Source organism: Piliocolobus tephrosceles, chromosome 12 (genome assembly GCF_002776525.5).
Source record: "Piliocolobus tephrosceles isolate RC106 chromosome 12, ASM277652v3, whole genome shotgun sequence".
Classification (NCBI taxonomy): Eukaryota; Metazoa; Chordata; class Mammalia; order Primates; family Cercopithecidae; genus Piliocolobus; species Piliocolobus tephrosceles.
The window spans coordinates 51279448-51301308 of NC_045445.1; the positions used below are offsets into that span (position 1 = coordinate 51279448).

General features: G+C 40.5%; 1 protein-coding gene across 1 annotated transcript in view; it reads right to left on the bottom strand.

Annotated features, from left to right (window-relative positions):
- RAB40AL (RAB40A like) overlaps window positions 1–21861 on the bottom strand; it is a 160525-nt gene that overhangs the window by 94856 nt on the left and 43808 nt on the right. Inside the window, exons 3-5 of the mRNA XM_026451665.1 lie at window positions 15769–15949; window positions 14794–14969; window positions 3255–3319 (exon numbers count right to left, since the gene is read on the bottom strand). The gene's annotated coding sequence lies outside the window, so the exon portion shown is untranslated. The remainder of the gene's footprint in view (window positions 1–3254; window positions 3320–14793; window positions 14970–15768; window positions 15950–21861) is intronic.

Here is a 21861-nt window from a genome sequence, read left to right on the forward strand (position 1 = left end):
AAAAAAAAAAAAAATTAAAAAAAAAAAAAAAAAAAAAAAAAAAAGACAAAAGCTGGTAACACCTGGTGTTTGTGGAATAAAGGGGCAATGAACACTTGGATACATGTTGGTGCCAAATTAGTGTATATATTTTTTGAGGCCCACATTATTACAACTTCATAACTTGAATGGCCTTTAATACAGAAGTCCTATTTCACCAACAAGAGTTTCAAGTGAGGGTTTAGAAAGGGATCCCAAAGTGATTCTGACCTGCAATTTGGTTAAGGAAGCTTGGGTGAGGGGGCAGGTTAGGAGTCATATGAACTTTTGGCCCCAAAGAAGAAAGATAGCTAATATTTACGAAGCCGATTTTTAGCCAAGCCTAGTGTTACATTCTTCACGTTAGTAGTTGGAATTAACCCACACAACAGCCCTGCTAGTGAGGTATTGCTATTCTCTCTCCACAGATGGATGTGACTACAAAGCACATATTCCTTACCAGAGAAGGATGGCAAAGACATTGCTCACCAGGCCTACTGCTAGATCCAGGAATAGAATCTGTCAATGTGGGCACCCTGGGGTGCTGGTGGCATTTCCAGAAAGGATCCAAGTTTGGTGACCCTTCCCCTTGCTTCAGGAATGGTTTGTGCCAGAGCTAGAAGCAGAAGCTTCACACATGAAGCCAGTATTTCTTCCATCTTTTATGAAAACTTAAGGAAAGGATTGGGCTGCTTATTATCTTCTGGGAAAGGGAGGACCTCTGAGGACACAGAGAAGGGAGAGGAAGAGAGATTTCTCCCAGACAGAAATGATGTCAGAGGTCTACAGGTTGCTCTAGGAGCAGGAACCTGAGAACTGTTCCATATCAAAGCTTGGAGTGGCTCCTGGATGGTCCACCTAGAGTGAGTATCCAGCATGAGGCAGATTTTTCTGTTTGGATCAAAGGATAGATAACAGTGGTGGCATTTTTTTTTCTTATTTCTTATATGCTTGATGCTCTGGCATTTGAGGCCTTGCTAACTGGGGAGGGACTGCTCCTTCCAGAGTTAGCTAATTCCCAGTCCTAACAAAAAACTCACTTAAGGAGCACACATTTCATATTCAAACTAACTAATCCAGAGCAACTACACATACACATTCACACCTCCTCTACTGGGCTCTTACATTCCAGGCCGATAGTACCCTCTCCTAATCATACCAGAGCCTGATTCTGTCAGAGGCATTTGAACCAGAGAAACTCTATTTTGAACAGGGGCTAAGGAAAATAAGACTGAGACCTACTGGGCTGTATTCCCAGAAGGTCAAGGCATTCTTAGTCACAGGATGAGATAGGAGGTCATAAAGACCTTGCTGATAAAACAGGTTGCAGTAAAAAAGCCAGCTAAAACCCAACAAAACCAAAATGGCTATGAAAGTGACCTCTGGTCGTCCACACTGCTCATTATGTGCTAGTTATAATGTATTAGCATGCTAAAAGACACTCCCATCAGCACCATGACAGTTTACAAATGCTATGACAACATTAGGAAGTTACCCTATATGGTCTGAAATGAGGAGAAACCTTCAGTTCTGGGAACTGCCCACACCTTTCTGGAAAACTCATGAATAATCCACCCCAGTATTTAGCATATAATCAAGAAATACCCATAAAAATGGGCAACCAGCAGCCCTCAGGGCTGCTCTGCCTATGGAGTAGCCATTCTTTTATTCTTTTACTTTCTTAATAAACTTGCTTTCACTTTACTCTATGGACTTGCCCCAAATTCTTTCCTGAGTGAGATCCAAGAACCTTCTCTTGGGGTCTGGATCAGGACCTCTTTCCGGTAACAATTCCAGACAACTTAGGACAGCCCCTGCACCACAGAACCTGCTGAAATTATTCCAAGTAGTCAGTCCTAAGCCTAATTACCCTGCCTTGTCTGTCATTTACCACAGAAAACCACAATAAAGGCTTTTGCCGCGTTTACCTCCCGCCTAAATTGGTGGACTCTGAGTGGACTTACGTGGAATGGAGAGTGCCTCCTCTTGGAAATTTCGAGTAACAAACTATCTCCTTAATGGCAGTTGTATCCTGATCCCTTGGCCTCACTATCCTAAATAATAGTAAAACCTACATTGTAAAACAATGCCTCAGGAAGAGGGGACTTGAAGGCTCTGAGTCAGCTAGGAAAATGGGCAGCTTCCTGAGTCATGTGGACAGATGAGTGATGACTGCCAGAGCTCTTCCTGGTATATCAAGAGACTAAATTCCCAAAAGTGTAACTGTTTCCTCAAAAAGCATGAAAATTTAACATTGCTGTGCTGTCTGATTGAACTGTATAATCTTTTTATTAATATGTATCCCAACCAACTATAAGAGAGCACCTGCTTTAGAGATCTGAACAAATGATAAGTTTCACAAGACTTTTTAAGTATTTGCTGATCTGATATCCTGGCGTTATAATGTTAGATTCCTTTTCATTTTTTTCTATTACGTTTTTAAATAAATGACATAGTTTACATTCATGCCTCAGAATATATCATAGAATAATTACTGAGTTTAGAAATAAACCCTGATGACTGATAGTGTGTGTTTACACTACATCCCATTTAAATGGAAAAGGTAGGCGTAAAGAACTTCATACACTAATGGGGAAGAACAAATTGGTACAACCTCTTTGCAGAGACATTTGGCAACATCTATGAGAAAACAAAATGAGGCCCCCATCAGCTGCTACTCTCTTAATCACAAACTATAGAGAGAAGCATGTGTGTTGCACCAGAAAAGGTATACAAGCATGGTCACAACATGTCTAGTCATATCAAAACAATCCCAAGGTCATCTTATTAGAGAAATCTCAGAAACATTATCTTTAGAGAATGAAAAGTTGGATAATAGCACTAACTTAGCTAAAAGTATGGAAACAATTGCATGCCTTGTGCAATTCTCTCACAAGAAGTCTGTGAGGAAGGCATCATTATTTCTAGTTTACAGATGACCAACTCAGACTCACTGATGGAAAATCAATTTTGCAGAGGCATCTAGTAATGATCAGGAGTGGGGATGCAACTCTTAGTCTCCTCAAAGGACAACACCTGGTCTCCTTTTAGAGATGATGACCGTCTAGGACTTTAACACTTGTAGTTTTTTATGTTGCTAGGATTGTTCCCTTATGTGTACTCACTCAACAACCTCTCTCTCTTTGAAGAAGCTGATGGTGCAGATGAAATCCCACTGCAAGGTACTGTAGGTGGTAATGGGTCTAGTATGAGGGTCAAGGGCTTGTGACTCCTACCTCCTCTTCATCTGCACTCTCTCTTCATTTGAGACTCAGTGGGAAACTGCTTTTCCAATATCAATCTAGAAGAACAAACAAAGCAGCAGAAAATGACAAGGAATTAAAGAAAATGGTTCAATGAGCTTCTTCAGTCTCCCTCAATCCTTCAGCAAAGTTCTCCTGCAACACAGAAATGGCCCTGGTGCTTCATTCATCATGTTCTACTTCTTCCTGCTCCATTTCCTGGTGGTCTTTGTGGCAGTTATGCTGTTTGGATTAGGTGACAGTCATCATTTCTCTGAGAGGGAAGGAAAAGGTGGGCCAGGACAAACATTTGTTGAAGTCCTACTAGGTGTCATCTGCTCTGTACAGGATTTCCAATTTACCCCACAGAACAGTTCTGTGAGGAAGATATTGTGAGTTCCTTTTACAGATGACCAACAACAGGCTGACAGAGGCTAAGAAAGGATTCCAGTGTCACACATCAAGTAAGGGACAGGAATGAAGTTACAGCTTTTACCATCATCACAATATCCATGCATTCTCAACAGAGGAGATATTGGCCCCAAGGGGCTGAAAATTGATTCTGGAGGGTAGGAGGATGGTAGACGTTACAATGGTTTGTGGCACTACAATGAACCACACAACACACAGTTTACACTATATCAGTGCTATTAAAATTTCATGTTCTAGGCAGGAAGGAGCTAATGAGGAAAAAAATGAATGTCTAAAAAGCCTCCTTTGGATCATAATAATGAAAGAAAGTTAAGAAACATTGCCTGTACTCAGGGACTTCTGTGGATGATGAGCCACCAAGGCTTAGGGACTAGTCATTTTACACTCCCTCATGGATGCTCACTCAACAACCCCTCTTGGTGATGATGAGGATAATGATGATGGACGTGAAATCCTGCCCCTAGGGCCAAGAGACCTGCGAATGGGAACCATGTGAACTGTCTTTTAAGATGGCAGACAGGGGCTCAGTCAGACAACAGGTATTTCTTCTGGGAGAGATGATATTAATGTTTTAAAAACTAATATTAAAACTGTAATCATATCATACTCTAAGTTGTATATCCTTTAATCTTAACCTTCATCCAAGTAACCTATTGTGAAATCCATAGTTTAGGTCAGATTATAGGAAGTTAGGAGAGGTTAAGTAAATCAGGGGAACTATGTTGTTAATGCCTGCTCAGTAATAGAACCTGGAGTTTCATTAAAGCTTTGTGCCCTGAGGCTGCCAGGAATCTGAGAGCTCTAGTCTCCCCGGCACTCATGTTCCAGTCTGTACCACAGATACCAAGATGTTGGAGTTTCTATTGTGATGCATTTGTTCAATAAAATATCCCAGCATTTAACGTAGGTATACATATATCCATACCAATATAATCAAAAGTTTGAATAAATAAAGAAATGAGTGAGAGGAGGAAAACTGTCTTTTTCAAATAATTCTAAGTGAAATATGTAGCTGTCTGCTCTCCCTGAGGTCAAGCTTAATTCTGTACCCCACTTGCTGAGGGCAGGGCTGATTTCATGACTTCCTTCTAAAGAACAGAGTAGAGAATGAAAAAATAGTTATTAGAAACTTGACAGACACCACTTTAACCAAGTGATGAAACATTATCACCAGTGACTTCATGGAGGCACTATGTAAACCCAGATATGATGTGACAAGAAGGGCACTTCAACTCTGTGGTATTCTTTCTCAGAACCTATAACACTAGTCTAATCACAAGAAAAACTAAGTCTGTGCTCCTCCAGACAATCAGTCATGAAAATTGCCTGGCAGTTCCTCGCATGGATAGAGTTATCATGTGACCCAGCAATTCCATTCCTAGGTACACACCCAAGATCAACACATTTGTCTACATAAAAACTTGTATACAAATGTACATAGCAACCTTATTTGCAATAGCCCCAAACTGGAAACAATCCAAATGTCCACTAATTGATAAATGTGTCTGAAATGTGATATATTATGATTATTCTTTGCCAATAAAAGGAATGAAGTATGGATATGCCATAATACAGATGAACCTTCAAAACATATGTGAAGTGGAAGAAGATATATGCAAAAGATCAAATATTATATAATTGCATTTACATGAAATTTCTGGAGTAAAGAAATCCACAGAGACACCAAGCATATCTGTGGTTTGAGGCCTGGGATGGAAGCAAGGATTAATTGCATTCAAGCATGATGAGACTTTTTGGAGTGATGAAAATGTCTAAAACTTAATTATGGTATGGGTGAACAACTCTATACATTTAATAAAATTCATCAAATTATATCCTTTAAATGTGTAAATTATATTGTCTGTAGGTTTAGCTGCAAGAAAGCTGTTAAAAATATGATATTGATCTGGTCTTCTGATATTGATTTGATGTACCTGCTTCATATAAACATGAATGTATACAACTGTTGCTATATTCCAATCTGCCAACTCTTTCCTGTGTTCCTCCAAGCAGTGACTGTCCCCTTTCCCCTCATGCTACCTAGGGTTTTGCTTGTGTGCAAAATTTGATAACTTCTGATCATTTCCACATCCTCCAATTATGGTAGTGGGTTGAGAGTTGATCCATGACAAAGTCCAGCACCTGCCTTGTGTGACTAGATGTCAACATTACTAGTTTTTTCATTCCTCTGCAGGCACATGACTCCACTTGGGGAGCCTAAATGGAACTACCTTTATGGGTGTCAGTACGGCAATACCTAGCAAAGGGTTACATAGGTGTACACCTTTTGCACCAACAATTCTCTTTTAGAAGTTTATCTTCAGGACATAGTGGAAGATGTTGATGAGGATCCAGTGTTAAGGCCTGTCATCCTGACAATTCCCTTCCTTCACTGCAGAGCCTGAATTTAGAGACCAAATGGAACATAAGGCCATAAAGGGGCAGAAGGAAGAGGGAAACGTAATTGTCAGCACACACAGACTCTCTCTCATATGACAATCATGTTCTGTTATCACAATACCAGAATTCTCCTAGGAGGAACACATTCTGCTCAGCAGTACAAATAGCTACAGGAACTGTGCCCAGAACTGTGCTCTTCTGTGGTGCAAAGACTCTGAAAAGATTTAATCCACAGAATGTCAGTAATAGGAGCTATCAGAACACTCTGAATAACAGAGTTGTAAAACTGACAATATCACATCCATAGGCTAGAATTCTAGAAGGTAGCAAAAACAAATTATAATAAAAATAATGATGAAAAAATGATATCTTGCAGACAAGGTTAATGATTCACATTATGTTTAATGTGTGGAAAAACAGGTATTTTCATACTGTGATATAAGGAATATAAATGAGTAATAGTATTTTGAAGAGTATTATAGTTCAAAGGGTTTTGAAATGACATTTTCAGGAACTTATAAATAAATGCTCACAAAGATATTTGCATCTATATGAGCATAGGGTTAAGTATATTATTGTTTGTAATAGAAAAAAAATAGTAAGGGAACTAAATTTTTGTAATTAGGATACCAATTAATTAAATTTTAGGGCATCCACATGATGAGATGATACCCAGGTCATTAAAAAAATGACACTAAAATTTTGTTGTAGTTATTTCAAATGTTATCATAAAAATATATTTATACAGAAAGGCAATCACAATAACAGTAAAAGTGGGTTACAGAAATCATAAATGGTCTGATCCCATTTTTGCTTATATAGGCTTCTAGCTATTTAACCCCAAGTCTCAACGCATAAATGTTAAAATGATCTTTTAGTTCCTCTCACATACTTCTTTCTCTTTAACATACTAAAAACCTGTACTTCCTGCTTAGAGGCCCTCTGTATCTTTTTTGCCTGTGTATGCCACCTTTTACAACCAGACTTCCAGAAAGTTCTATCAAGTTTGGGCCACAGTCCCTCCCTTTCATCTTCCAGCTTACACTAGTTCAGGCTGCAGTTCAGGCTTCTGTTACAAGGTGGCAGCAATGCACCTCCATTATCAAACTTCTCTGCAAAGAAGTGTATGCAAAAACCAAAAAATACACTACCTCCCTAAAAACCTAGCTTATGAACCTTTATGGAATCATTCAAATGATTCAAATTCTGCCTGAAAAAAACTTAAAAGTGCAAAAGAGGACTGTAAAACAACAACAACAATAACATACTCTGGGGCATCTATATGATGGAACACCAGGTAGCTCTACTGCCCCTTGATAGTCACTGGCTGGAAGGCATAACGTGGGGCAGGGCCAGCAGGAGGTGACTGACAGAGGAGAGGGGCAGCGGAGTGGGGTCTGGGCTGCTGTGTTCACAGTGTCCTGGAGACTAAGAGGGGTGGGCAAAGGTCTGGAAAGCCTGTACAAGTTGGGGTAATGAAGGGTAACCATTCTGCTTTCTGGGAGGGACTCCTCTACACCGAACACCCCAACCTAACCTACACTGATGAAGTAAGAGATAAATCTATAAATGCGAGGTAGATTTAGGGTCAAGAGCAAATGGAAATGCTTTAATATACACATTTCCAATCAGAGGGGATACAATTTAACCCACTGTTTTATTGTGCTGTGCCCTGATGAAAAAGTAAGTTTTTCTTTTCCTATTTTTTTAGATGGAGTCTCGCTCTGTTTCCCAGGCTGGAGTGCAGTGGTGCAATCTTGGCTCACTGCAACCTCCGCCTCTCAGGTTCAAGCAATTCTCCTGCCTCAGCATCCTGAGTAGCAGCTGGGATTACAGGTGTGCGTCACCATGCCCGGCTACTTTTTGTATTTTTAGTAGAGACAGGGTTTTGCCATGTTGGCCAGGCTGGTCTTGAACTCCTGACCTCAAGTGATCCGCCCTCCTCAGCCTCCCAAGGTGCTGGGATTACAGGCGTAAGCCACTGCTTCCTGTAAGTATATTAACATACCAAACAGTCCAGGAGCAACCATCAGGCAAACTCCACACTTTGCTTACCTGGTGTTATCTATCACTGAGATCACCAGGTGATCCCTGTAGCTGGGATTACAGGTGTGAGCCACCGCCCAAAAAGTAAGATTTTTCTTATCATTTGAGAGGCAGCAGCACATGTTAGATAGATGAATTTACTCGGGAACCACACAGCCTGTGTTCAAATCTAAGCCTTGGCACTTGCTAACTCTGTCTTCACAGTACCTCAGTTTCCTTACGTCTAAAGTCAGGCAACAATAGATCCTTCTCATAGGTTGTGGTGAGAATTAAATAAGTACAGTTGGCCTTTTGTATCTGTGGATTCTGCACACATGAATGCATCCAACCTCGGACTGAAAATATTCTGAAAAGAAAATAAAAACAATACAATAATAAAATACAAATTTTAAAACCAATTTAGTATAACAACTATTTATATAGCACTTACATTGTATTAGGTATCATAACTAATCTAGAGATGATTTAAAGTATATGGGAGGATGTGCATAGGTTATATGGAAATACAACCCCATTTTATATCAAGGACTTTGTATATACAATGGAATATTGTATTATAAATATATATGTATATGTATGTATGTATATGTGTGTGATTATATATACATATATGTATATGAATATACATGTATATGAATATATACATATATGTATATATACATGTGTGGTTTATATGTTATATAATTATTACATATGTGTATATGTGTGTGTGTGTGTATATATAATCACACACACACACACACAATGGAATACTATTTTGGCCTTTAAAAAAGAGACCCTACTATTTGTGATAGCGTGAATGAAGCTGGGGGACATTATGCTAAGTAAAATAAGCTAGACATAGAAAGAAGAATTACGCATGATTTCACTTACATGTAGAATCTAAAATAGTCAAGCTCATAGAAGCATAGAGCTGTTATTACCAGGAGTGGGGAAGGGGGGAACAGGAGAGATGTTGTTCCAAAGTATAAAATTGAAGCTATGAAGGATACATAAGCCTAGAGATCTAATGTACAGCATGATGACTATACTTAATAGTAATATAATGTACATTGTAAATTTGGTAAGAGAGTAGGTTTCAAGTGCATTCACACAAAAAAAGATAGCTATGTTAATAGATGGATATGTTAATGTGCTTCACTGTAGTAATCATTTCTATCACTCTCTTTCCTCTCTCTCTCTCTCCATATATATATATTTCATTTTATAAATACTTATCTTTACTTTTTGAAATGTTATAATCAAGAAAACTACTGAGGTAATAATATTAAGATTAAATTGTACATGGTTTGACAAAAACATGCTACTGTTTTTGGAACAACACCTACTGTTTTGGACAAACACCTACTGTTTTTGGAACATGTACAAAACATATTGCTCATGGGAGAAGAAGCAGTTTGAAATAAATGCCTAGACACAGTAGGTGTGGGTGTACTTGTATGTGTGTGTGTGTGTCTATGGCTGAAACACAACATTGTGTGTGTTTGTGTATTTAGGGCTCAAACTCTATCACGCCAAACACACACTCCCAGGTACAGCTTTCTCTCCATCTCAGAGAGGGACTGGGCTTCCTATCTTGGGGCTTAGAGATCCCAGATAGTGATGAATACACAAGATTACTGATAATGTGTGGAAAATTCCAGAATCTCTGGCTGATAACCATCAAGCCTAGGTCCCTACTCCCTCCTACCACTCTTGCTGAGTCACCATCTGAGAATTCTAGAGCTGCAATTATTGGCAAAGGGGATCTATCACCATTTTGGTTTTCCTTTCTTAAAAATTAAAGCTCCTAATTTTTTAGATGACCAAAAAGATGTTATTCTTTAGAGTCATTCATGAAACAGTTTGGAGAATATGTTGCCAATTCTTTTTGGAAAATTCCTATGTATATTAAAAGGCTAAGCATAAGCTTCATTTTATGTCCACTCCATATATTTTGTTCATTGATCCATCTCCTTTACTCACTCTGTCTCTCATCAGGGGTTGGCTGACATGTCTTCACTCCAGAGATGGACCCTCCCAGACAGCAGGCCATTCAAGACCCCAAGAACTCCACTCCTGTACAGACTTCCCAGACCTTCTCCCACTCCCTCTCTGTCATCTCATCTCCAGGGCTCTGGATGTAGCAGCTCAGACCAGTATTGCTGAATCATGCTCTGAGCTCAGAGGAGGCTGCTGCATAGCAACAGTGGCTCAGAGACAAATACAGTCTCTGGAAGGAGGAGCACTACCAGGTAATGCTGGCACTATTAAGAAAGTGGATAAAGATAATCATATCTTCAAAACATCCTCAAAAGCAACCCACCTTCTCTCCCTGCCAGAGACACCTCCTACCATGGACCCAGCCTACATTTTCTAGCCCTGTGTGCAAGCACTCTGTGCTCTGAGCAAACGGCACCATTGGCTGAGCCTTCCATTTTCCAATGACCCCAGGGTCTGTCTCATTAACGTGAATAGGGTTATATTTGCAGAGTTTGTTTTCTGCACACACAGGATAGCAGTCCGTCTTCAGGACCGCCCTATAAAAGGAGTGGTGTCAGTTTCCTTTTTTGAGATGAGGAAACTGTGTCTCCAAGATGGTGAGAACCAAGTCTGCCTTTCCTTTGAAAAGGCAGCTTGCAGTAATTCATGAGAGCACAGAGCTGAGAATCAGCAGGCCTGTGCTCTACCTCCAGCTCATGAAAGCATGTAAAAGTGCTCTAACATCTCAGGCCAGCATCTCACTTAGCCAGAGTTGATGGTCCTCATGTACCACTGTATGGTTCCTGCTTTAAGAGATACCTGTTGCCCACCTAGTTATCTCTCCTGCCCTTCTCTCAGCTGAAGCAGGCTGTTCTGTCTCTGTCAGCAGGGTCTTTAAAGTTGCTCTGAGGATTCAATCTCCCCCCACCCTCACCCCACCACCTAGCCTTCTGAGGACAACACTAATGCTGTCCTTACAGTGTCAGAAGTCAGTTTCCAAGGCACACAAACATGGCAGGGACATCCCCTCACAGGAAATTCAGGTGCCTCTTAGGAGGGTAAGTGTGCCACCCCCCTTATTATTAGACATCACGTGCATGCCGGACTAACCTGACTTAGGGCTATGGTTTTCAATCCTCTCTTAAATCAGGATCCCCTCCTCTCAGGGCTTCTCTAACAGCTGACACCTTCCTAGCAGTCCTCCCCATTCCTACTTTCCAGAAAGCACACACCAACACCATCAGAGCCACAAACAGAGTACAAATCTTAGTCCACAGAAAATAATTCAGGGAGTGAAGGAAGTAGAGACAGCCCCAGGAACCCACACTGGTTCCTGGGGCTTCCATCTCCAGCTGATGGCATCTTGTGAAGAATAGAGCATCATCAGTCACTTGCCATTTCATCATCTCATTCATGACATTTGGGGTCAGGGATAAAAATCAGCATCCTATTTTCAAATAATAAGCTATTTTGTGTCCTCTCATTTTATCAGCAGGTTAACATCATAGAAGCATGCCATATTTTCATGTTGCGCTCTTGAAACAGGAGACACCACAGAGGAACAAGAGCTGTGAATCTCTAAGTTAACAATTATCTGAGAGAGCTCTTTCAATGGGCAGGACTAAGGAAATGAGTGATCAGAGTGGCAGTAAAGGCAAAAGCTGGTCATACCTGGCACAGACAGAATGAAGGGGAAATGAGCTTTCACGTAACACTTCAGGTGTCAAACGGAATATCTACTTTCTGAGGCCCATATTACTATGGCTTAATCACTTTAATAGACTTAGATATAGAAGTCCTATTTCCAACAACAAGTGAGTTTCTGCTAAAGGTTTAGAAAAGGCTCTCCAAGCTAATTCTCATGTACATGCAAGTGAAGGAGGCCTACCTGAGGGGTCAGGTTAGGAGCCACATTCGTTTTCTGATCCAGAGAGGAAAGGCAACTAATATTGATGGAGCACATTGTTTAGAGGGTCCAGCTCCATGTTCTTGACTTTAGTGACTGAATTTAATTCTCAGGACAACCCTACTAGTGAGGTACGATTATGCTCTCTTCATGGATGTATATGACTACAATGCACTTGCTCCTAAGCACAGAGCTGGATGGCAAAGAGTTTGCTCACCACACAAACTCATGGAGCCAGGGATAGAATCAAGCAGCCTGGGCAATGGTAGAAAAATGGTCAGGATTCATAATATCTAAACAGTCCCAAAGTCACGTTATTAGAGAAATCTCAGAAACACTATTTTCAGAGGGGAAAAAGGTGAAAAGGGGCACTTACTCTACGATAGCACAAACATTTATAGCCAAAAATGTACAATTACATATTTTGCATAATTCTCTCACAAGTCTTTGAGGAAGGCATCATTATTTCTAGTTTACAGATGACCAACTAAGACTCACTGATAGAAAATCAATTTTGCAGAGGCATCTAGTAATGATCAGGAGTGGGGATGTAACTCTTACTCTCCTCAAAGGATAACACAGTTTCCTTTTAGAGATGATGACCGTCTAGGACTTAAACACTTGTAGTTTCTTGTGTTGCCAGGGTTATGCTCTTGTGAGTACTCACTCAACAACCTCTCTCTCTTTGAAAGAGCTGATCATGCAGATGAAATCCCAGTGCAAGGTCCTATAGGTGGTAATGGGTCTGGTATGAGGGTCAAAGGCTTATGACTCCTTCCTCCTCTTCATCTGCACTCTCTCTTCATTTGAGATTCAATAGAAACTGCTTTTCCAAATCAATGTAGCAGATCAAAAAATGAAGGGGCAGAAAATGACAGGGGATTGGTTTGACGATCTTCTCATCTTACCCTAATACCTCAGCAAACCATCCTGCAACACAGAAATGGCCCCAAAGCTTCATGTATAATATAAGTGTGAGCACATGCTCCATCTTCCTGCTCTCCTTCCAGGTGGTCTCTGTGGCAGTTATGCTGCTTGGTTTAGATAATAGTCATCACTTCTCTAGGAGGGAGAAAAAAGTTGGGCCTGGATGACCATTCGTTGAAGTTCTACTAGGTGCCATCTGCTCTGTATGGGATTTATCATTTACCCCACAGAAAACTTGTCTAAGAAAGGCATTGTGAGTCCCGTTTTACAGATGAGCAAGGGCAAAGTAGAATGGCAAAGGATTTGATCACCACAGAAACTGACAGAGCCTGGGATAGTACCTGGCAGCCTGGGCACCTTAACTGCTGGTGGCAGATCTTTAGCAAATGTATCTGGACACACACTGTTGAGGAAGTTAATGTCTGTCCTCCCTGTGTTTACCCTCCTTGCATTTCCAGCAAGGAACCAGGCTTGGTATTCCTTCCCCTTGCCTTAGGGGAGGTTTATGGCACGGTTGAGAGCCAAAGATGTCTGAATCCAGTTTTTTCCATTCTTTAGGAAACTTAAACTTCAGGGAAATACTGGACTGCTTGTTATCTGGTAGGAAAGGGAGGTCCTCTGAGGACATAAAGAAAGGAGAGGAACAGAGATTTATCTCAAATAGGGATGAGGCCAGAGATCTACTTGTCCCTCCAGGAGCAAGGATCTGAGCACTGCTCCATATCAACCCTTGGGTTTGATTAGTATATGGTCCATTGAAATTGGGCATCCAGCCATGACACCTATTTTTCTCTTTGGATAAAAGGATAGATGGAACAGGGTCAGGGAGTCCTTAAGGCACCAAGCCAATTAGGCAAATGGTCAGCTCAGCACTGAGCAGGAGGGACACATGATTGATGACGGCAGGGACCTCTCAGGCTGTTAACTAGAGTATAAGTTCCCACAAGTGGGACTGCTTCCTCAAAAAGCCATGAATATTAAACATTCGTCTAATTCACCTTAAAATCTCTTTACTAATTTGTCACAATGAAATGCAAGATATGAACACTCATTTCTCAAGATCTGTACAAATAATGGGTTTCCCTACATTATTAATATTTGCTAATGTGATATACTTTTATTGGAATGTTATTTTTCATTTTCCATATTTTATTTTCCTATAAACGGCATATTTCACATTTAAATTACCAAATGCAAAGATAATGATCCCACTTTATGTCTCAAATATGTTCTGGAATAATTATGGTGTTTGAAAAGAAAACTCAGTCAGTGAGTTGGTGTTTATGTTGTATCCTCATTAAATGGAAAACGTGGGGCCATGAAAACTCCTTACATGGCCTAGGGAGGACAAATTGGTACAAGCTCTTTGCAGAGACATTTGGCAACATCTCTGAGAGAAGAAGCAAGGCACCTGTCACCCACTGTACTCTTAGGTCTGGATAGCACATATGTAAGATGGCCAAGATAGCATGGCTAGTCATATTTAAAGGAATCTCAAATCACCTTATTAGATATAGCTAAGTAACACTATTTTCAGAGAATAAAAATTTTCAAAAGAGCACTTACTCCATGATGTCATTTATATATTTATAGCTAAAAGCATGTAGTTGTATATTTTGCATGATTCCCTCATAACTCTGTGGAGAAATCATCATTATTCCCATTCTGAAGTTGACTATATTAAACTTGCTGATGTCAAATCAATTTTGCAGATTCATCTAGTAAGGAATAGGAATGGCATTCTAACTCTTACCCTTCCCAAAGGACACCCAGGTATCTTCTTTATAGATCATAACCTTCTAGGACTTAAACACTTGTAATTTTACACATTTTTAGTACTGTGCCCTTGTGGGTACTCACTCAACAACCTCTCTCTCTTTGAAGAAGCTGACAGTGCAGATGAAATCCCGGTGCAGGGTCCTGTAGGTGCTAATGGGTCTGGAATGAAGGTCAAGGGCTTGTGAGTCCTGCCTCCTCTTCATCTGCACTCACTCTTCATTTGGGGGCTCAATAGAAACTGCTTTTCCAATATCAATCTAGAAGATCAAACAAGGGGGCAGAAAATGACAGGGGATTAAAGGAAATGTTTTAATTATTTCTTTCCCTTTTCCCTGATCCCTCAGCAAAGTCCTCCTGCAACACAGGAATAGTTCCCAAAGCTTTATTCATAATGCAAGTGTGAGTAGGTTTAACTTCTTACTGCTTGGTATATTTCCAGGTAGACTCTATGGCAATTGTGCTGTTTGGCTTAGGTAACAGTTATCACTTCTCTAGGAGGGAGGTGAAAAGTGGGTCAGTATGAACATTTGTTGATGTCCTACTAGGTGACATCTATGCTGTACAGGATTTCTTATTTACACCATAGACTAGTCATGTAAGGAAGATATAGTGAGTCTCCTTTTACAGATGACTAAGGGCAAGCTGACAGAGGGTAAGAAAGGATTTCAGCATCACACATCAAGTAATGGGCAGGAATGTGGTCCAGCCTTTGCTGTCATCACAGTATTTCATGCATTGTCAACAGAGGCGACATCATGCCCAAGGGACTGAAAATTGGTTCTTGATGCTAAGGAGGATGGTAGACATTACAATGGTTTGTGGTCCTGCAAAGTACCACAGTACATAAACAGTTACCACTTTACGTGTAGTATTAATATTTTACATTCTTGGCAGAAAGGATGTGTGAGGAAGAACATGTCTAAAAGTCCTCCAAAACAGGGACAAGAATGAAAGAAGGTGAGAGAAACACTGCCTATGCCCAGTGACTTCTTATGTAGATGACTGGCCACCAGGGCTTTGGAACTGATCATTTTACTCTCCTCCCCGGATGCTCACTCAACAACCCCTCCCGGTGATGATGATGATGGTGGTGATGGTGATGGTTGAAATGAAATCCTCTCTCTCTCTGGGCACAGGAGACCTTGATATGTGGACCATATGAATTGACTGGTTCTTAAGGTGACAGACAGGCAGGGGCTCAGTCAGAACGACACATGTTTCCTCTGGAACAGATGACCTGGAGGGTAGAAAATTAATGTTGACAAAACCAGTATGAGCAAGAAATGCTCTAATTTGCATGTCTTTTCATCTTAACATTTATTCAAGTAGCCTATTATTTAATGTATAATTTAGATTAAATTATGGAAATTTAGGAACAGTTATGTAAATCAGACAAATTGCTTTGTAATGCCTGCTCAGTAATAGAAACTGGAATTTCATTAAGGCTTTGTATCCTGAAGTCACCAGGAATTTGAATGCTCTAATTTCTCTCAGTGCTCACATGCAATACTGCCCAGGGTATTGCTTAATTTATTTATATAATGAACTATATTACTTTAAAACTATAATACTAAATTATATGATATATAATATCAAATTATTAAATATGTATCTAAATATAATATTAATATATCAAATATATTATATTAAAATTGCATTATAAAATTGTAATATTAAATTAGATTATAATATTAAATTATATGAGACTAATTATCATGACATATGAAGCATTCCTAGTAATCAGTAAGGAGAAATGGCCTAGTGATGTTGTGATAAGTATAATCTAAGTATGCACCCAGTGATTCTTATTTCTTGTTATTTACTCCTTTGTATAATCTGTCTCATTGTGTGTGAGCTGGAGTTAGTGACTTGCTTCTAGTTGGTATCCACAGTGGTATAGTTTGAATGTGTCTTCCAAAGTTCATTTGTTGGAAACCTGATTCCCAATATAAAGGTGTTGGAAGGTGGGACCTTTAAGATGTTTAGGGTCATGGTGATTCTGCACCCAGAAACAGATTAATGCCATTACTGTGGGAGTAGGTTCTTCATAAAAGGACAAGTTTGTTCCTCCTCTTGCTGTCTCTCCTCCTCTCTTTGCCCTTCTGCCACGGGATGATACAATAAAAAGCCCTCACCAGATGCCAGACCCTCGATCTTGGACTTCCCAATCTCCAGAACTGTGAGCCAATAAGTTTCAGTTCATTACAAATTACACAGGCTGTGACATTGTTCTAGCAGCACAAAAATGGATTAGGAAAATGTGTACTGAAGAAGTGGGGTTTTGAAACAACAAATAACTGAAAATGTGAAAGTGGCTTTGGAACTGGGTAATAGTGGCTAGAAGAGTTCGGAGGAGCCAGCTAGCAAAAACCTACATTGCCATGAACAGAGTATTAAGGGCAATTCTGCTGAGGCCTCAGAAGAAGAGTACGGCTGTAAGAAAAGTCTGAATCTTCTTAGAGATTATCTAAGTGACTATGATCAGAACATTGGTAGAAATATGGACAGTAAAGACCATTCTCACCAGGTCTTGGATGAAAATTAGGAATATATTATTGGAAACTGGCACAGAGGCAATTCTTGTTATAAATTGACAAAGAACTTGACTGTATTGTTTTGATGCCCAAGGGCTTTATGGAAGGCAGAATTTAGGAGTGATGAACTAAAGTATCTGGCAGAAGAAATTTCTAAGCAAAGTATTGGAGGAACTGTGTGGCATCTGTAACTGCATACAGTAAGACGTAAGAAAAGAGAAATGATTTAAAGACAAAATTTATAATTTATAATTAAAAAGGAATCAGAGGGCCAGGCATGGTGGCTCATGCCTGTAATCCCAGCACTTTGGGAGGCTGAGGCAGGGGATCACCTGAGGTCAGAAGTTCAAGACCAGCCTGGTCAACACAGTGAAACCCCATCTCTACTAAATATATAAAAATTAGCCAGGCATGGTAGCAGACGCCTGTAATCCCAGCTACTTGGGAGGCTGAGGCAGGAGAATTGCTTGAACACAGGAGGCAGAGGTTGCAGTGAGCTGAGATCGCACCATTGTGCTCCAGCCTGGGCAACAAGAACGAAACTTCACCTCAAAAAAAAAAAGGTGGGGGGGAATCAGAACATAAACATTTGGAAAATTCACATTCATGTCATATAAAGAATAAAAAAGCATGCAAGGGTACAGCCAAGCAACTCTCTGATAATGGGATTGGCATGGATAGAAGGAAGCCAGGTGCTGTTCAGTAGGACAATGCATTGGAGAAAGACTCTGAAGACATTTCAGAGATATTCAAAGTTGCCCCTTTCCTACAAGTCCAGAGATCTAGGAGGGCAGAATGATTTCAAGGGACAGGCCTGGGGTGTCCATCATGGGCTCACCGCTCAGAACCATCTTGGGACTCTGATCCCTGCATTCTAGTACAGTGCTGCCTGGCAGCCCCAGCTGTATCTCAAGTGGACCTAGGTATGCTCGGGCTGCTCCTGTGAAGGGTGCAAATTGTAAGCATTGCTGGTTCCCACATCGTGCTAATTCTGCAAGTGAGCAGAATGCAAGAGCTATGGGGGCACTGCTTCCTTCACCTAGATTTTAAAGGATGTATCAGACATCCCTGTGATCCAGGCAGAAACCTGCTGCAGGGGCAGAGGCACTATAGAGTTCTCACCAGGGTAATGCCTAGCTGAGCCACAGGCATAGGGTTGCCACTGAGACCATGAACCTCTAAATCCATCAGCATGCAGCCCCAGCCTGGAAGAGCCGCAGGCAGGAGACTCCAACCCATGAGAGCTGCTACAAGGGCACAACCCAGCAAAGCCATAGGGGTGGGGCTTCCTGAGGCCTTGGAGCTTAATCCATACCCCAGTGTGCTCAGAAGGTGGGATATGGAGTCAAGAAAGATTATTCTCCAGCTTTGAGATTTAACGTTGTTTGCCCTGTTCAGTTTTGCACTTACTTGGGACCCATTACTCCTCTTTTCTTGCCTATTTTTCCCTTTTGGAATTAGAATATCTATCCTATGCCTGTCTCACTGTTGTATTTTGGAAGTAGATAACTTGTTTTGATTTTATAGCCTCACAGTTTGAGGGAATTTGCCTCAGAATATATCATGCCTTGAGTCTCATCCATATTTGATTTGGTAAAGACATTGGGGCTACTGGCATGGAGTCAGAATATTTTGCATGTGAGAAGGACGTGAATTTTATGAGCCGGGGGCAGAATGCTGCAGTATGAATGTGTCCAGTAAAGTTTATATATTGAAAGCTTGATTCCCAGTGTGTGTTGGTCTATCCAAGTACTTCTTCCCTAAATTTCTTTGTCACCAATTTTCCAATCATGTCCTTTCCAAGTTCCTGATCATGCAGCCAAACTATTGTCCACAGTCCATGAATCAGTATATATAGAAATGGCAGGTCCATCCATTTGTCCAAGCGAAGTGATCAACCAGGTACACTGTACACTGCTCAAAGTTCTGCCCACTGGGAGAGTTTCCATTCACCATTGTCCTTCAGGGACATCCCAGAAAGGGGATGTAGTGTTAGTTGTCCACTTCTGAGTAGTGCCTGCATATCATGCAGAATCATCTGTAAACAAAACTTCTCTTTCTCTGTCAACTGATCATAGGGAACTTAGATTATAGGTGCAGGCTGGGAGAAAGAAAGGAATGCAGCAAAAATGAGGGCCATGGGCATTTGAGCTGCTTCCTCATGTAACTTACTTATGCCTTCTGCGCCTGCTTGAGCTCGATTTCATATATACTACTTACCTTTGTTGATGGAGTGAGTGCTACTGTACATACCCAACTTTATGGCTATGTGGGTCGGATAACACACAGGTCATGGTGGGCAGCTCAGGTCACGTGAAAACTTGGTTGTTTCCAGTCTCTACTAAGGCCCATTAGCAGGCCAAGAGCTGTTTCTCAAAAGAACTGTAGTTATCTAGGAAAGATGGCAGGGCCTGTGTTGCCATTCACCTATGGGGGCCTGCCAAAGGTTCCCAAGAGCATCCCTATCTGTCACTGACAACTCAAGCACCATTGGATCTGCTTGATCATATGGCCCAAGTGGCACAGCAGCTTGCATAGCAGCCTGGACCTGTTGCTGAGCCCTCTGTTGTTCTAGGCCCTACTCAACACTAGCAGCTTTTTGTGTTACTCAGTAAATGGGTCAGAGTTACACACCCATATGAAGAGTATGTTGCCTCCAAAATCCAAAGAAGCCCACCAGATGGTGTACCTCTTTTTTGGTTGTAGGAGAGGCCAGGTGCAAGTATTTATCCTTCACCTTAGAAGGGATATCTTAAATGCTCCACACCTCTGAGCTTCTAGAAACTTGACTGAGGTTGGATATGCCACCTTTTACCTCTGAGGAGAGGAGAAAACTAACAGCCATATAATATTCTATTATATTCTTTAAACTAGTAGGTTAAAACAAAAACTGATAAAAATAATTACTTACAAGGGAACAGAGTAGCAGCCCAGGATGGAAACTGATCATGTATATTCTGTTAAAAATATAATACCTATTTACTGCTCTGATGCACTGAATAAGTTAAGAAACAATGGCCAATCCAGTAGCAATGAGTAACTCTAGTACCTAGATTGAGTCCTCTAAAAATATTACCTACAAGGAAAAATGGCTGAATCCAAGTCTGTGGTCAAGCTGTACCAGATAAGTCTGGACTGAATGATCACACCAGCGAACATGTCAAAAAGACTCAGAAGCCTACCTGATAGGACTTCCACAGACCAAATAAGAACAATTTAAGTATCAAAAACATTAGTGCCCACAGTGAGTTAAAACACATCACATACAGAAACATCTCTGAGTCGTGATGACACTTTAAAAGAAAAAACTCAAACAAAACCAACTCACTGCTCATCTGTGGAGGATCCTACAGAAACAATACTTATTCTTAAAACTGGAAATACTGCAAAATGATTAAATATTTGTCCTTCCTCTCCTGTGTGTGCCATACCTCAGTTAAGCCTAATAGTTGGCGGGGGTTGAAGCGGGGGAGTTTCTCTTATAGAAATGTCCAGCTAATAAATGCAGAAGAAATTGTACTATCTAAACACCATAATTGTAGAATTTTTAATGAAATGCAGATCTTGGTAAAGATCAGAGATTGTAAAAAATCATGAGGTAAAAAGCAGATGGGACATTTCACAATGGATGGATCAGTCTAACAACACCTGAGCCCAGTGCTCAATCTTAATGTCAAGGTAGGAGTGACAATCAGACACAATGAGGCTCTTTGTATGCCTATGAATTGAACGCTTGTGTCCTCCCAAAACTCATATGTGGAAACCGTAATCTCCAATGTGACAGTATTTAAAAATAGGACTTTTGGAAAATAATTAGGTCATCCAAGTGGAGCCCTCATTATGAGATTAGTGTCCTTATAAGAAGAGACACAGAGAGCTTGCTTGCTCTCTGCATGCACACACCAAGGAAAGGCCACGTGAGGACATAACCAGGAAGAGGATTCTCACCAGGAACCCAACCATACTGGCATCCTGATTAGACTTCTAGCTTCCAGACTCATGAGAAGTAAATGCTTGTTATTTAAGCCACCTAGTCTGTGGTAATTTGGTAAAGCAGCCTGAACTAAGACTTGGTGTAAGGATATAGGATATGTAACACATCTGAGGTACTCTTGCCAAAAAAATCCTGAACTGGATGAAGCCTCTAACTCTACTAATTTACAGGAAATAGGAGGGGCCAGAGCAATGTAAGTAACAGCACAATGGGGATACAATCAGCAAAATTGAGAATGTAAACTCCACAAACCAAAGATCCAGTGTAATAAGCAAATACAGGTTGAATATCATTAATCTGAAAATCCAAAATCCGAAATGCTCCAATGAGCATTTCCTTTGAGCATCATGTCAATGATCAAAAAATTTCAGATATTGGAGCCTTTCGGATTTGCAGATTAGGGATACTGAACATGTAAATTGAAAAGCAAAAACAAAGAGAGAAAAGAGATTTAAAACTCCAGAGAGTTAATGAGAAATTAAAGTATAATTAAAACCCATAATGAGATACCACCACACTTACACCAGAAAAAGAAAATTGAAAAGATGGAAAACACCAAGTGTTGGTGAGGATATGGAAGCTGTGTAATTTTCACAGCACTGGTGAAAATACAAATTCAAC